Raw genomic sequence first — 16954 nt, 5'->3', positions numbered from 1 at the left:
TACATCTGTAGATCATAAAACAAATACTTTTTATTAAAAGGTTTTTTTCTTTAAAATTTCTTTGCTGTATTCAATAGTTTCTTTCAAGTCGCCGTTTTTACTCCAACGCGTTTTGCCCTTTACAAAGGCTTCATCAGGGATTTTTTTGGTATACACAGAAAGAATAATGAAAAATCAGACACTGGTGTAAAATGGCGGTCTTAATCAGACATCCCACAATCTAAAATAGTAGAAGATCCAATGACCATAATACAGGAAATGGATCCTTTCAATTTCCCAACCTTAAGCAATTAAAATTGATGGAAAGCCATGTGCCGGACGTGAACCGTCTTGCAATGTTCTATATTCAGAATGGAACTTTTCTCTATGAAATAGGGACTCAATTTTCCCAACAGCAAGTGGTCAATTCCTGGTGATGGCTGTAACCCTGTATGACTTCCATCAAGGTTGGGAAATCATGTATATTGGAGGTTATCTGCGCACTGAGACCAGTGTGCTTTGGACTAGCAGCTGAAAGAAAGAAAGCAGGTGACTAGCCTGTAGTAGGAATGATAATTGCTATTGGGTGATAATTTCACACCCAATAGCAATTATCATCATTAATCATGTGTTTCACTGCAGTGGAGGAGTGACCGGCTTTAGCGTAATACCTAGCAATTGGTTGTGTACTAGTGCCAGTTAGGACCGCAGCATGAACTGGCAATCCGCCTTGCCGATGTACTACTTGCCACATGGGCATATAAGTACATATACACTATGTGGAAGAAAGTCATTGGACACCCTGGTTTAACTCTGAAATAATGGAATCTTCCTGACAAAGTGAATATGGACTCTTCCTACATGTATAAATATGTAAGCATGCGTCGTAGCAGATCATTTGCTGATAAAATGATGGACAGGAAATGCACTCGGTTATCATGGTTGAGCTGCGGCTCAAAAGCCTCTGATCACAAAAATGAATACACAACAGAGACTTTGTTGGTGTAAGGAGCGGAAAAACTTGATGATGGAGCAATGGAAACAAGTCCTATGGAGTGATGAATCACGCTTCACATTGTTTCAATCAGATGGGAGAGTGTGGGTATGGCGATTGCCTGGAGAACGCCTGTTACCCGAATGTGTAGTGCCAACAGTAAAATTTGGAGGTGGAGGCATCATGTTCTGTGGTTGTTTCTGCTGGCATGGTGTGACAGGTGCATGGGAACATGACATCGGCGATATTCTGGATAACTCCATGTTACCTATGTTGTGGTGTTTCTATGCGAACGACGGTTGTGTATTCCAGGAAGACAATGTGAGGTGTCATGTTTCGAGGGCTACAATGGAGTGGTATGATGAAAATCGCGTCACCCGACTAACCCTGATTTGAACCCCATAGAACATCTGTGGGATGAACTTGAGCACAGGATGTGGTCGCGATCGCCTTGCCCTTCTACACTACCACAGTTGGTGACTGTACTGCAAGAGGAATGGCACAATATCCCCCTATGTGTGCTACAGGAACTTGTGGAAAGTTTACCACGACGAGTAGCTGCTGTTATTTCTGCAAAAGGTGGACCTACTGATCAACCCTATTGATTGTAAATAAATGCATGGTTTCCGTTGACATGTGGTGTCCAATGACTTTCTTCCATATAGTGTATTAGAAAAAACTGGAAGTACATCCTAGACTATGAAATGACTATTAAATGATTTAGGCAGGGTCAGATGTTTAATAGTATTACCTGTGAGCATGTATCCATATATGTATATATATATTTCGCCGGTGGGTTTGGCACTCCATACAACCAACGGAACTGCAGCCGGTGCCCTCACTGAAATTGTAGAAAGACGTCCAGGGGTGCGTCACTCAAGGCTAGTAATAACAGGCTCCACGCAATGCCATTCAAACAACGTTTCAATTCATCTTATTAAATTGTCATCAGGTTACAAAAAACACATATCAGAACACATACCTTTATCGAAGACTGACAGCGAAGGAGTGAAGCCGAGCGGGAGCCAAGGCGCGCTCCCTCCCTCTCTGCCGCATGAGACTGACGTCATCAAGCCGCACCAAGGTTCAGCGCGTGTGAAAGCTGTCACCAAGGTCATGGTAAACAAAACATTGTGCACACTGTAGGACATGGTAAAACGCTAATAATATAATGACATAAAGACTGGTGCATAACTTCATCAATACACATTATATGCAATAAGCAAAACATGTAAGAGATGAGTGGATAAAACAGGCACTAATAAACTTATCTAAATACTGAAAAATTAATCTGCTCATTAAGCTCATTAAGCCCTCTTGGAGCTATTGTATTAAGACGGTGGATCCAGCGTACTTCACATCTGAGCAGCTGCAATCCACGATTCCCACCTCGTTTCTTAGGGGGTATGCAATCGATGATTCTATATCTTAAGCTATTTAGAGCATGTTTATGCTCCACAAAATGGCGGGCAACAGGATGTTCACTTGCCCCAGTTTCAATAGCCTGTCTGATGGTACTCCTATGCATCGTCATTTTTTCTTTAAATTTTCATTCAGTGTTGCCTATGTAGCTAAGACTACACTATCTGATACACCACAAAAGATGATGTGCAAGTAAAGTAATGTCGGATCTTAAAAACCTTTCGACTGTGCGGATGACTAATGGTGTTGCCAGTTAGTAGAAACTGGCAAGTGGTACATGTACATCGGAAACAACCAACACGTGTCCCACCTAGCCAAGTACGAGTTGTAGGAACTGGATTGTACTGTACGTTTGTTCTCACTAAGAGATCCTTGAGATTCCGACCTCTTGAATAGCAGGGCATTAGTCGATGTTCAGTTAATGGCAAATTGCTGTCACTCTGAATTAAAGGCCAGTGCACTTTCACTAGCGCCGTAGGGGCCGTGGATGCAGCATTGTATCGATTAACCCAAGGGATCACTTTTTTCAGTCCTTTATCTTTGGGTTTAGGTTGTAGCAGTGACAATCTATAAATTTCCAATACCAATAGCCTCTCTGTACGAATTTTTCAATTAACTCGTCAATCTGCTGGTCACGAATTAATGTGTTTTTATTGATACTATGGTATCTCAACATCTGTGAATAAGGTAAGGCACTCACCAGGTTTCGGGGATGGCAACTCTGGGGCTGTAACATCATGTTCCTATCCGTTTGTTTAAAATAAACACTAGTGGTGAATGAACTGTTATCAAGTTGCACAAGTACATCCACAAAATGAGTAGTTTTTTGGGAAGCTTCATATGTAAATTTCACTGGGTGATCCGACTGATTCTGTCTGCTAATACACTCTTGTGTAAAGAAAACATCTGACTCAATGGAAAACATAAAAATATTGGCAAATGACGGTGCTACTGAAGAACCCAGCTGGGACAGGAAAAGCTTACACGCAGTTACTAGCGTCACTTCCTGCCTTGACACTTCCGGCAGCGGGCTCCCGGCATCTCAGGACAACGTGAATCGGTAAGACTAATCTATTCACCTATATAAGTTTGTTTGTGAAGTTCATGCACTGTTTTACCTACACCTTGACAAAGGGGCTAGTCCCTGAAACGTTGGTACACAGGGCAAAGGCACTCAAAATCCTTTTGTACAATCCAGCATGCCCGGGTGCTGTATAATCAGAGGACTTCCGAAAAATACCAAGGCTGTGTAGCAGCACTCACGGGACTGTTTTAGAGCAATAAATCAGAGATAGGACACGGAGGTCTCTTAAGCAACGTTTCGTGCTTTAATGCACATCATCAGGTTCAACACATACAACAAACTATCTTACCTAAATAGACATCACCATGCAGCTGGGCTGCCAGGCTCCCGTCACCCGTCAGGTTACTTGTGACATCACTCACTTGCGATGCGCACCCGCCAGCGCGCTCGCATTCCTGGAGCGGTTACCTAGCAGCCCTGTCAAACATAAAGTGGATTACAATGAAGTTTAAAAGGATACTTGAAAAGCCAGAAGTTATATATAATCAACAGTAACACTATGGAAAATACTATTATATAAACGATAATGCTCAATGAAGCTAAATATCTCTAAGCTACTGCTAACACTTAACTGGAAATCACAACATTAATGATGTCACAAGAGGTTAAAGATAGCATGAAAAACTGCAGTGTTCATTTAATCCTGTTGGATGCACCGTATTGAGATGGTGTATCCATCGTGTTTCTAACTGTAATAACAACTTACCACGGTTGCCTCCTCTGACGCTATATGGGACTTGATCTATAATTTTGTATCGTAAAGTAGTAAGATTATGGCCATGTTCACAAAAATGCCGGGGGACAGGTTGCTCGTTGGGTACTTTCTTACCCTCCAAGGATTGGCGAATAGTCGACCTACTGTATGTGTCACCATTCTCTCTTTGAGTTGTCTGGTGGTCTTCCCTATGTAGAGAAGACCACACGGACATCTAATGACATAGATGACATATGTACTAGAGCAAGTTAATACATGATGGATGGGAGTTTTAACCCCCGAATGGGGATGAGTGATGGAGTTGCCAGTTTCCAAATATCGGCATGTTGTACAATTGATGCAATTGTTGCATCCTGGTTTTTTGGAGAGGAAGTTTTCAACATTAGGTTTAACTTGTTTTGAGATATCGTTTCTGGCTGGTGCTGATAACTGGGTAAGATGGTTTTATGTGCAAACGGTTTCACGTTGATATTGCCTGTACTAATGGCCACATATCACAGACCATTTTAACGATTTCTGGACTGGCTGGATTGTACTTTTGGATTAGTGGTATTTTTTCCACTTTGTCATTGGTTTTCTTACTTTTAGGAACTAGTGAGTGTTCCCGGGGCATGGATAACACTTTATCATTGGCTGCCTGCAAGTCACATTTGTTATACCCCCTCACCAGAAATGTATTCATCATGAGATTAATCTCATGTTCAGTTTCTACTGGATCATCACAAATTCTGCGAATACGCATGAACTGTGACATCGATAAACCTTTTTTGGTGGCTGGAATTATGCAGTATAGTGTTTCTGTCTGTAGGTTTCTTGTACAATCCAGTTTTAATTTTACCATGCTCTAATGAGATTTGTATATCTAAATAGTGTATAGTCAAAGGACTGATCTCATAAGTAAATTTGATTAGGAAATCCAAGGAGTTGATGCCCTCAATGAATTTCTCCAATTCATATTTGGGACCTGTCCAAATCATGAATAGGTCATCTATATAGCGATTAAGGAACAGATTTTTTTTTTCAATTTCTCCATCACTAAGAAAAAAATCTTTCTCCACTTCAAACATATAACTGTTTGCGAACGCCGGGGCTACGTAAAAACTCATTGCGCAGCCCCGGTGTTGCAGATACCACTGCCCATCAAACAGAAAATAATTTCTGGTAAGTGTTAAACTAAGCAGATCAATGAACAGGGAAAAATCAGGACCCTTGTAAAAAGGGCTTGTGGCCAGGAGCCTGAATGCAGCCTGTATACCTGCACCTTGAGGGATGCAGGTATAGAGACTCACTACAGCAAGTGTGCACAACAGACTACCTGACGGAATTTCTGGGAGATTTTGCAATTTGAGAATAAGAGAAGTGGTGTCCTTGAGATATGTGGCTTGTGCTTGAATGGTACTTTGTAGGTGATAGTACAGGTATTTGGAAACTTTGTAATAAACGGAGTATCTCTCAGCAACTATGGGCCTTCCAGGAGGATTGATAGAGTAAAAACAAAAATAGTTAACTATACACTCCTGTTTAATATATTTGTAGGTATAATGAGAGAGCATCACACATTGGAACTACCAATTACACATTTTTAATAAAAAATAATAATATAAAACACACAATCAATAAAAATAAAAAACACAGTAATAAAATACACAATAATATATAATTATCCTTAATATAATCTCACTGAGATCTTGTGCAATAAGGTCCAGCTCCAATTAATAATTTTAGTGTAAATTACACTGCCACTTTGAAAAGGAATATTGATCAGTACTGATATAACAGTCACAGTTCAGAGTCCAGAGAAAGAACCGGACTAATTAGAGAAAATGTCACAGTCGCAGTTTTTTGTATAAGAGCGACTATAAAGTGCAATGCGCCCCGTATTGAGGAGGGTAGTTGTAAATTAACTTGTCCACGGCAACAGATATATACTGTAAAAAAAACCGTATTAGGGAAAGTAATTGATACAACCTTAGGCTTGTAGTATCCTCGGCAGCGTTCCCGCTGTTACAGAGGCAAACGATGTTCCAGCAGCTCAATCTCACCCGCGTCACTGCTGTAAGATGACAGGCGATAGCTTGTGATGCCCAGCGGGGAGAGAGTTGATTCAGATGCAAGTTGACTTTGCGAATCCACCACGCTGTAAGGGTAGGATATCCCACCGGCTATTGCTCTACCCGTCCTGCGCTGTTGTCCGATGACATACAGCTGGCCAGAGTTATATTGTGGGGAGCGAGCCGGGTGATGGAAGGTCAGAGCTTTTAGTATACTCAGCCAAATGGGAGACGGTAGTTATGGTTGTAGCGGTTCCGGGTTAAAGGTGCAGCGGACACTCCTTACGGGGAAACTGGCATGTGGCAGTCAATTTAGATTGGAGCGGATACAGGGGTATAATGTTCCCCCACCCTTAAGATTGATAGAGTTCTTATGTATTTTAGGTATAGAATACAGGACCAGTGCTATGGAATGTTCTTGATACAGGAGTTTAGCTGTTGACGGGGTGATGTCTCCTTGTTTTTCTGCATTCTCCAGGATATTGTAAAGTTGATGTGGGGTGTGGGGTGATTATGTGGGGTGGGGGAATCTTAGAATGCACACCCAGTATACATGAGGTGCTATCATGCTGGGACTTGTAGTTCTGCAAAGAAAAACATGTGGTGCAGATGCACACTCTATATTATTAATCAAATCAATCAATAACAGAGGTTCTTGGTATATCAATTGGCCAAGAAATATTTGCCCACCAACCAGCTTCACGGTAACCTCATTTCTGGTGGGTCCCTAATACTAAGTTTGGATCTGGGGCGCAGAACCCCAAAAAGGCCAGCATAAGCAAGTCACCCCAGGGCAGCACACAAGTGAAAAAACTAAGCTAGAAGTGTGTTAATAAGAAGGTAGCAGGAGCTAGAGGTTAAAATGTGTAGTGCTAGAGAAAGTATAATATTAGTGAAAATTAAATAGTGCTAAATAAATGTTAGGGTGTGCCACCCCGAAAGCAACTCGGTTACACCAACCCGAGGGGAGCCGCGCCCCAAATCCATCCCCAAGACTAGCAATAAGTGTCAATTTTAGGTCTTACCTTCATTGTGCCTACAGTTTGCAGTCTGTGGCTACCAGGGACCAAGCTGGTGAAATAATATTCAGATCAGGTGGGCGGGGTGCTACTCTAAGTTGAAGGAGTCCCAACCTTCAGGTGTACAGGTGTACACAATTTTAGCTTATGTGGGGTGGGGGAATCTTAGAATGCACACCCAGTATACATGAGGTGCTATCATGCTGGGACTTGTAGTTCTGCAAAGAAAAACATGTGGTGCAGATGCACACTCTATATTATTAATCAAATCAATCAATAACAGAGGTTCTTGGTATATCAATTGGCCAAGAAATATTTGCCCACCAACCAGCTTCACGGTAACCTCATTTCTGGTGGGTCCCTAATACTAAGTTTGGATCTGGGGCGCAGAACCCCAAAAAGGCCAGCATAAGCAAGTCACCCCAGGGCAGCACACAAGTGAAAAAACTAAGCTAGAAGTGTGTTAATAAGAAGGTAGCAGGAGCTAGAGGTTAAAATGTGTAGTGCTAGAGAAAGTATAATATTAGTGAAAATTAAATAGTGCTAAATAAATGTTAGGGTGTGCCACCCCGAAAGCAACTCGGTTACACCAACCCGAGGGGAGCCGCGCCCCAAATCCATCCCCAAGACTAGCAATAAGTGTCAGTTTTAGGTCTTACCTTCATTGTGCCTACAGTTTGCAGTCTGTGGCTACCAGGGACCAAGCTGGTGAAATAATATTCAGATCAGGTGGGCGGGGTGCTACTCTAAGTTGAAGGAGTCCCAACCTTCAGGTGTACAGGTGTACACAATTTTAGCTTATGTGGGGTGGGGGAATCTTAGAATGCACACCCAGTATACATGAGGTGCTATCATGCTGGGACTTGTAGTTCTGCAAAGAAAAACATGTGGTGCAGATGCACACTCTATATTATTAATCAAATCAATCAATAACAGAGGTTCTTGGTATATCAATTGGCCAAGAAATATTTGCCCACCAACCAGCTTCACGGTAACCTCATTTCTGGTGGGTCCCTAATACTAAGTTTGGATCTGGGGCGCAGAACCCCAAAAAGGCCAGCATAAGCAAGTCACCCCAGGGCAGCACACAAGTGAAAAAACTAAGCTAGAAGTGTGTTAATAAGAAGGTAGCAGGAGCTAGAGGTTAAAATGTGTAGTGCTAGAGAAAGTATAATATTAGTGAAAATTAAATAGTGCTAAATAAATGTTAGGGTGTGCCACCCCGAAAGCAACTCGGTTACACCAACCCGAGGGGAGCCGCGCCCCAAATCCATCCCCAAGACTAGCAATAAGTGTCAATTTTAGGTCTTACCTTCATTGTGCCTACAGTTTGCAGTCTGTGGCTACCAGGGACCAAGCTGGTGAAATAATATTCAGATCAGGTGGGCGGGGTGCTACTCTAAGTTGAAGGAGTCCCAACCTTCAGGTGTACAGGTGTACACAATTTTAGCTTATGTGGGGTGGGGGAATCTTAGAATGCACACCCAGTATACATGAGGTGCTATCATGCTGGGACTTGTAGTTCTGCAAAGAAAAACATGTGGTGCAGATGCACACTCTATATTATTAATCAAATCAATCAATAATAGAGGTTCTTGGTATATCAATTGGCCAAGAAATATTTGCCCACCAACCAGCTTCACGGTAACCTCATTTCTGGTGGGTCCCTAATACTAAGTTTGGATCTGGGGCGCAGAACCCCAAAAAGGCCAGCATAAGCAAGTCACCCCAGGGCAGCACACAAGTGAAAAAACTAAGCTAGAAGTGTGTTAATAAGAAGGTAGCAGGAGCTAGAGGTTAAAATGTGTAGTGCTAGAGAAAGTATAATATTAGTGAAAATTAAATAGTGCTAAATAAATGTTAGGGTGTGCCACCCCGAAAGCAACTCGGTTACACCAACCCGAGGGGAGCCGCGCCCCAAATCCATCCCCAAGACTAGCAATAAGTGTCAATTTTAGGTCTTACCTTCATTGTGCCTACAGTTTGCAGTCTGTGGCTACCAGGGACCAAGCTGGTGAAATAATATTCAGATCAGGTGGGCGGGGTGCTACTCTAAGTTGAAGGAGTCCCAACCTTCAGGTGTACAGGTGTACACAATTTTAGCTTATGTGGGGTGGGGGAATCTTAGAATGCACACCCAGTATACATGAGGTGCTATCATGCTGGGACTTGTAGTTCTGCAAAGAAAAACATGTGGTGCAGATGCACACTCTATATTATTAATCAAATCAATCAATAACAGAGGTTCTTGGTATATCAATTGGCCAAGAAATATTTGCCCACCAACCAGCTTCACGGTAACCTCATTTCTGGTGGGTCCCTAATACTAAGTTTGGATCTGGGGCGCAGAACCCCAAAAAGGCCAGCATAAGCAAGTCACCCCAGGGCAGCACACAAGTGAAAAAACTAAGCTAGAAGTGTGTTAATAAGAAGGTAGCAGGAGCTAGAGGTTAAAATGTGTAGTGCTAGAGAAAGTATAATATTAGTGAAAATTAAATAGTGCTAAATAAATGTTAGGGTGTGCCACCCCGAAAGCAACTCGGTTACACCAACCCGAGGGGAGCCGCGCCCCAAATCCATCCCCAAGACTAGCAATAAGTGTCAATTTTAGGTCTTACCTTCATTGTGCCTACAGTTTGCAGTCTGTGGCTACCAGGGACCAAGCTGGTGAAATAATATTCAGATCAGGTGGGCGGGGTGCTACTCTAAGTTGAAGGAGTCCCAACCTTCAGGTGTACAGGTGTACACAATTTTAGCTTATGTGGGGTGGGGGAATCTTAGAATGCACACCCAGTATACATGAGGTGCTATCATGCTGGGACTTGTAGTTCTGCAAAGAAAAACATGTGGTGCAGATGCACACTCTATATTATTAATCAAATCAATCAATAACAGAGGTTCTTGGTATATCAATTGGCCAAGAAATATTTGCCCACCAACCAGCTTCACGGTAACCTCATTTCTGGTGGGTCCCTAATACTAAGTTTGGATCTGGGGCGCAGAACCCCAAAAAGGCCAGCATAAGCAAGTCACCCCAGGGCAGCACACAAGTGAAAAAACTAAGCTAGAAGTGTGTTAATAAGAAGGTAGCAGGAGCTAGAGTTTAAAATGTGTAGTGCTAGAGAAAGTATAATATTAGTGAAAATTAAATAGTGCTAAATAAATGTTAGGGTGTGCCACCCCGAAAGCAACTCAGTTACACCAACCCGAGGGGAGCCGCGCCCCAAATCCATCCCCAAGACTAGCAATAAGTGTCAATTTTAGGTCTTACCTTCATTGTGCCTACAGTTTGCAGTCTGTGGCTACCAGGGACCAAGCTGGTGAAATAATATTCAGATCAGGTGGGCGGGGTGCTACTCTAAGTTGAAGGAGTCCCAACCTTCAGGTGTACAGGTGTACACAATTTTAGCTTATGTGGGGTGGGGGAATCTTAGAATGCACACCCAGTATACATGAGGTGCTATCATGCTGGGACTTGTAGTTCTGCAAAGAAAAACATGTGGTGCAGATGCACACTCTATATTATTAATCAAATCAATCAATAACAGAGGTTCTTGGTATATCAATTGGCCAAGAAATATTTGCCCACCAACCAGCTTCACGGTAACCTCATTTCTGGTGGGTCCCTAATACTAAGTTTGGATCTGGGGCGCAGAACCCCAAAAAGGCCAGCATAAGCAAGTCACCCCAGGGCAGCACACAAGTGAAAAAACTAAGCTAGGCTTGTAGTATCCTCGGCAGCGTTCCCGCTGTTACAGAGGCAAACGATGTTCCAGCAGCTCAATCTCACCCGCGTCACTGCTGTAAGATGACAGGCGATAGCTTGTGATGCCCAGCGGGGAGAGAGTTGATTCAGATGCAAGTTGACTTTGCGAATCCACCACGCTGTAAGGGTAGGATATCCCACCGGCTATTGCTCTACCCGTCCTGCGCTGTTGTCCGATGACATACAGCTGGCCAGAGTTATATTGTGGGGAGCGAGCCGGGTGATGGAAGGTCAGAGCTTTTAGTATACTCAGCCAAATGGGAGACGGTAGTTATGGTTGTAGCGGTTCCGGGTTAAAGGTGCAGCGGACACTCCTTACGGGGAAACTGGCATGTGGCAGTCAATTTAGATTGGAGCGGATACAGGGGTATAATGTTCCCCCACCCTTAAGATTGATAGAGTTCTTATGTATTTTAGGTATAGAATACAGGACCAGTGCTATGGAATGTTCTTGATACAGGAGTTTAGCTGTTGACGGGGTGATGTCTCCTTGTTTTTCTGCATTCTCCAGGATATTGTAAAGTTCATGATTAATCTGATCTGTGGGATCATTGGGTAATTTCCGATAGACTTCTGTGTCCTCCAATTGCCTGTTAAGTTCAAATTTGTATTGATCCAGACTCTACTATACCTCCTCCTTTGTCCGCTGGGCGGATCACTATAGAGTCGTACTTGCTCAAAGTTTTTAATGCTGTAAATTGGTCCTTTGTCAAATTGAATGGTGTGGACATTTTTTTTACCAATCTGTATCGCTTTGTAATCAATAACTTTGTTAAATGTTTCCAAGGACTGTGTGTTCGTAGGAGGATCAAAGGAAGACATCCCTTTGATGAGCAGGGTTTCTAACAGAGTGGTATCTTTAGTACTAGGTGATTTATCAAAATGATCTTTAAGTCTAAGTCTCCGGTTGAACTTGTATGAATCAATACGCCATTGAAAATCATCAAAGTTTGCCATAGGAATAAATGTGAGACCTTTGCTGAGGACAGTCATTTTGTGTTCAGTAAGCTGCAGAGTGGACAAATTGAAATTCAGGTTTTGTTCTTGTTCCTCTTTTTTGAGGATGCGGAGGTACTGGCCTCCTCTTCTAGTGGGATGCCGCTTTTCACCCGGCCTGCCCGGGTTTTTACCCCTAAAGGGGGCTTCCTTCTTTGACTATTATCCTCTGACTCACTTGGGGTCGATTGTCCAGCACTGGAAGTCTCCATATCCCCCCAGGCCCTCCTTGCTTTCCAGGGTTTTCTCTGGCCCAGGAATAGACGTTATTTTCCAAATAATCTTTTTGCACTATTTCAAGTTTGTTTTGCTTGAATTTCACCAATTCTTGGTGGTAGGAATTGATTTGTGCGGTTCATTTCTCTAGCCACGGTGTCTCAGTGTCTCAGTGTCTGATTTTATAGCCTCTAAATCAATTGTTTCATAAGAGGCAATTTTTTTTTTTATTGTATTAAGCTCTTTTGTGGCCTCTGTGATTACAAGCAGGATTAGGTCTAGGCTAGGCCTCTAGACCAATTTCAAAGTGAAATAATTTATTGAACAGCACAGCAATGTTTCAATACAGAAGTATTTTCATCAGGCTCTGAATGGGATCATTCCTCAGACTACATTTAGGTCTACAAGCATTAGGTCTACACCATTAGGTCGACTTGCATTTAGGTTGATCTGACTGAAGGTCATTAGGTCGACAGGGTCATTAGGTCAACAGGTGTTAGGTCGACAGGGTCATTAGGTCGACAGGTATAAGGTCGACCTAATTAGGTTGACAGTGGAAAAGTCGACATGTTTTTTTTCAAGCGTCGACACAGTCAACATAGTACCAACATAGTACCGCGTCCCCTCGCATGGCTCGCTGCGCTCGCCATGCTTCGGGCACGCCCTAATGGAAGGTAAGGCATAAAATACCGCCCGTCGGCACATGCCGACTCATAAAACAGTCAAATGACCCCATGTCGACCTTTTGCCTGTCGACCTTCCCCATGTCGACCTAATGACACTGTCAACCTTATAAAAGTCGACCTAATGACCCTGTCGACCTATTGACCCTGTCGACCTTCAGTCATGTCGACCTAAATGCATGTCTACCTAAATGCAGGTCGACCTAGTGGTGTAGACCTAATGCTTGTAGACCTAAATGCTGTAGACAATATGACCGTATCCCATCAGGCTCACATACACAAGTGAACAACACATTTAAATAGCACCCAGGTGTATCCTACGTCATAGGACTGGCCCAAAAATGTCCACCCATGTACGCAGCAGTGTGTAATGGGAAATCAACCAGGAGCCTGCTACCGTGCACATTAACCCATTATCAAAATGTGCATATCTGTTAATACATGAAAAAATCTACATGGTTACATAAAACAATGTGTTAAAGTGACAGTGCATATACATTACAAAGACATAACATTACAACAAACAACATGGATATGACTGCAGCAGTAACGCTATAGTATAACACATCTCGATAATTAACATTTGGTATACCATAATGATTAAAGTAATACATTAATACCTGAGTATTCGTTAAGTCCTTTGGGGGATACAGTACCAAGGCGCGCAATCCACCGGGCCTCACACTTCAACAATTGTAGTCCACGATTGCCTATCCGAATAGAGGGGGTATGTGGTCTATCATCCTATACTTAAGGGACAACATGATAAGATGATGAGTCTACTTATCGTTGTCTTAGGGCTGATCCTACTAATGTATTTATGGATGAACTTAAGGGTGCGTTGCAGAATGAGGTTGATATGGGTATTATCTCGGATGCCCTCATGCAGGCACTGCTGCCGGCAAATAAGTTGGTACCACAATTTTATTGCATTCCAAAAATCAATAAGTCACTTGTAGACCACCCTGGGTAGGCCAATTGTGGCTGCCAGGGGCTCTCTTATGCAACCTGTATCGATTTATGTCGATAGTTTATTGCAACCTTGCATCTGAGGACAAATCTAGAAATATGGTAATAGGTGGTCCTAGATTGAAGACATTGAATTTGTAGACATTGGCCTGTAGGGCACTGGGAAAGATTACAGCCTTTAAAAAAAAAAAAAAAAAAGCCATTGCTGGGCTGCCAGGGCTTGCACTGGGCAGAGCGCTGGGCAAGAATATAAATCACAGCTGGCACTGTCTGCAGCAGTGAGTCTGTCATTCTCACTGCTGCACTTACCAGCACTGTCTGTCCAGAGACCAGAACCAGGAGCCAAGCTGGGGAGCAGTCTTTGAATGGCTGTGCGCTGGGCTGCTGCTCCACATAAACACACGTGTGCGCGCTAGCCCCGCCGCAGCAGCACATCAGGAGGAGCCAGACGGGGAGGACGGAGAAAGAGGAGGTCACGACGGGAGCCGGTGCCGCCCGACATCATGCTCCGCAAAGGACTGTGGGAGGAGCTGCGTGCAGTCGGGCATGCGCGCAGCACTCCCGGGTCCTGCCGACAAATATTTAATGCGAATTCCGGGCAGCGGCGGTGTAAATTAACATTTAAAGTTACAGGCGCCGGGAAGTCTAATGGGTGGTCCGGTGCACCCCCGGACCACCCCTTAGATTCGCCTATGTCTGAGGACACCACAGATTTACTAAAAAAGTTATTGAATATTCCATTACTTTAACTTAAAAGGGGCATGGAAACTAAGGACTCTAGAGTAATTATGCCTCTGTACAAATCATTGGTTAGACCGCACCTCGAATACGCAGTGCAGTTCTGGGCCCCGCACTATAAAAAGGACATCATAGAATGATAAAAAATCCAAAGAAGAGCAACAAAGCTTATTAGGGGAATGGAGAATTTACTACACAAAGTTTTCAAGTGGAGACCCTATAGCGCTCTAAACACAAAAGATACACAGTACTTCCCTTTTTAGATTTTATGGAACAGATGGTGTGATTTTGTGTTTAGAGCGCTACAGGGTCTCCACTTGAAAACTTTGTGTAGTAGATGTGTTGTTGGAGGAGTGGTGTCTCCTCATCAAGTGTTTGAAACCCAGTAGCAGCTGCGCCCAAGGGTGATCCAACTATTTTTCTTTCTGAATGGAGAATTTAAGCTATGAGGAAAGATTAAACAATTTGGGACTATTTACACTAGAGAAAAGACGTTTATGGGGGATATGCTCAACATGTATAAATATGTTAGGGTCCAATATAAGGAACTGCCAAACACCCTTTTTTCTACTAGAAAGGAATTTAGGACGTGAGGGCACGACAATCTGCTATATCAGGGCCCCAAAGTTAATTTTATCATTGAATTTATGTCTTTGGTACTTACAAAGAATTTTTTTATGGGGATCGATTCTTCCTGCAGTTGATGGGTGTGGCTATGGGGGTGCAGTCACCCCCTCATATGCAAATGTATTTATGTTTGAGTTTGAGCAAGAATTATTTTTTGATAACACATCAACTGCGGAAAGGATCATTTACTATAATCTCTCAATGACTTGTTGATTTTCTGGTGTGGTCCACCTGATGATTTGGTGTCATTTATTGATACTCCGAATGTTAGTACAAGTCTGATTAAATTTACTTTTATAATTTTTCCTTTAGTAACCACGAGATACACTTTCTAGATGTCCTGCTTAAGCTTAATGATGGTCAAATCTCCACATGCCTTTATGCTAAACCCAGTGACAAAAACTATTTGCTTGAATATAGCAGCTGTCATCCCAGATCTTCAATAGGAAATTTACTGTATTCTCAGTTACTAAGGGTTAAAGGAATTGTATCAGACCCGCAAGTAGCGTCCGTACAGATGGATGAGATGATCGGTCGTTTTTTACAAAGGGGATATCCTGCATTAGAATTAGAGGCCACCAAACAGAGAGTCATGGCATTGGATCACAACAACCTCTTGTTTTCTAGTCGGGCGGATGATGGTCTAAACGACCAGTTGCCATGGGTAACTACCTATAATCATCACAGTCCCTGAAATCTCTAAGATCATACGTCATCATTGGCTAGTTATCCAAGCAGATCCCCAATTGGGATTGACCAATACCAAACTGCTACCTAGCTTTAAAGGGTCCAAAAACATTAGGGACATTCTAGTAAAATCAGATGTGTCTCCCTCTTTGTTAAAAAAACAGCAGACCAGACCGTATTATTACTTAAATTAGAGATAACTGTTTCTAGTTGCCTCAATTTTTAAATATATGTCATGTGAATGCTCCTGTACATTGTTCCTATACTAACTTGACCTGAATAAGTTCTTTTTGTTAGGTAGAAAGTATTTCCTTCTCTTCTACTACTCTGAGTCTCTATTTCCCTCCATTTCTAATAACCGGTCACACCACTACTTTATACTGAGATACAGATATCAAATATCTCTCGTCAGTCACCTTAGCCAAGCCTAATACTTGTTCTCGCTCAGGCGATGAATTGTGTTACCTTTACCTCTACTCCTAAACTTTATGTATAGAATATTGACTAATCGTTCATGGCTTCATGCAATCTCTTTAATGTCCCGGGTCTTGTTCCCATCTCCCAATGGGGGCAACACCTTGGATAACTGGTAAAGCACCTCTTTAGGTTTCTAAACTCTCTTCTACTCTGTTTTCACAATAGATGTGCCTCTAGCTCACCAGGTACTGTTAGGCAAAAACTGCTTTTAGCTAACGTAATGCTTTCAAACATTATATCACCTGATGATATGACCTATCTCACCTTCTATCCACTTTCGCCCCCCCTTCCTTCCCCCCTCCCCCTTCAACCCTTGGGTGTCCAACCTCATGCAGCCCCTCTCTCGCACCTCCACCGTATGAGCATCTCCTCAAACCTCAGCTTCTGTATTGATGCTTCTCCCCACCCTCCCCACTGCCCCACATGCACATGCTTCTCCTATACCCCCAGCTACTACTCGGCTGGCATATCGCCCCCCCTCAGGGTCACTGTCTCGTCGACACTGTCCCCTCAAACATTGAGTCCCTCCCG

This window comes from Crinia signifera, chromosome 1 (assembly GCF_055691185.1).
Source record: "Crinia signifera chromosome 1, ASM5569118v1, whole genome shotgun sequence".
NCBI lineage: Eukaryota > Metazoa > Chordata > Amphibia > Anura > Myobatrachidae > Crinia > Crinia signifera.
This window is presented reverse-complemented; position numbering follows the sequence as displayed.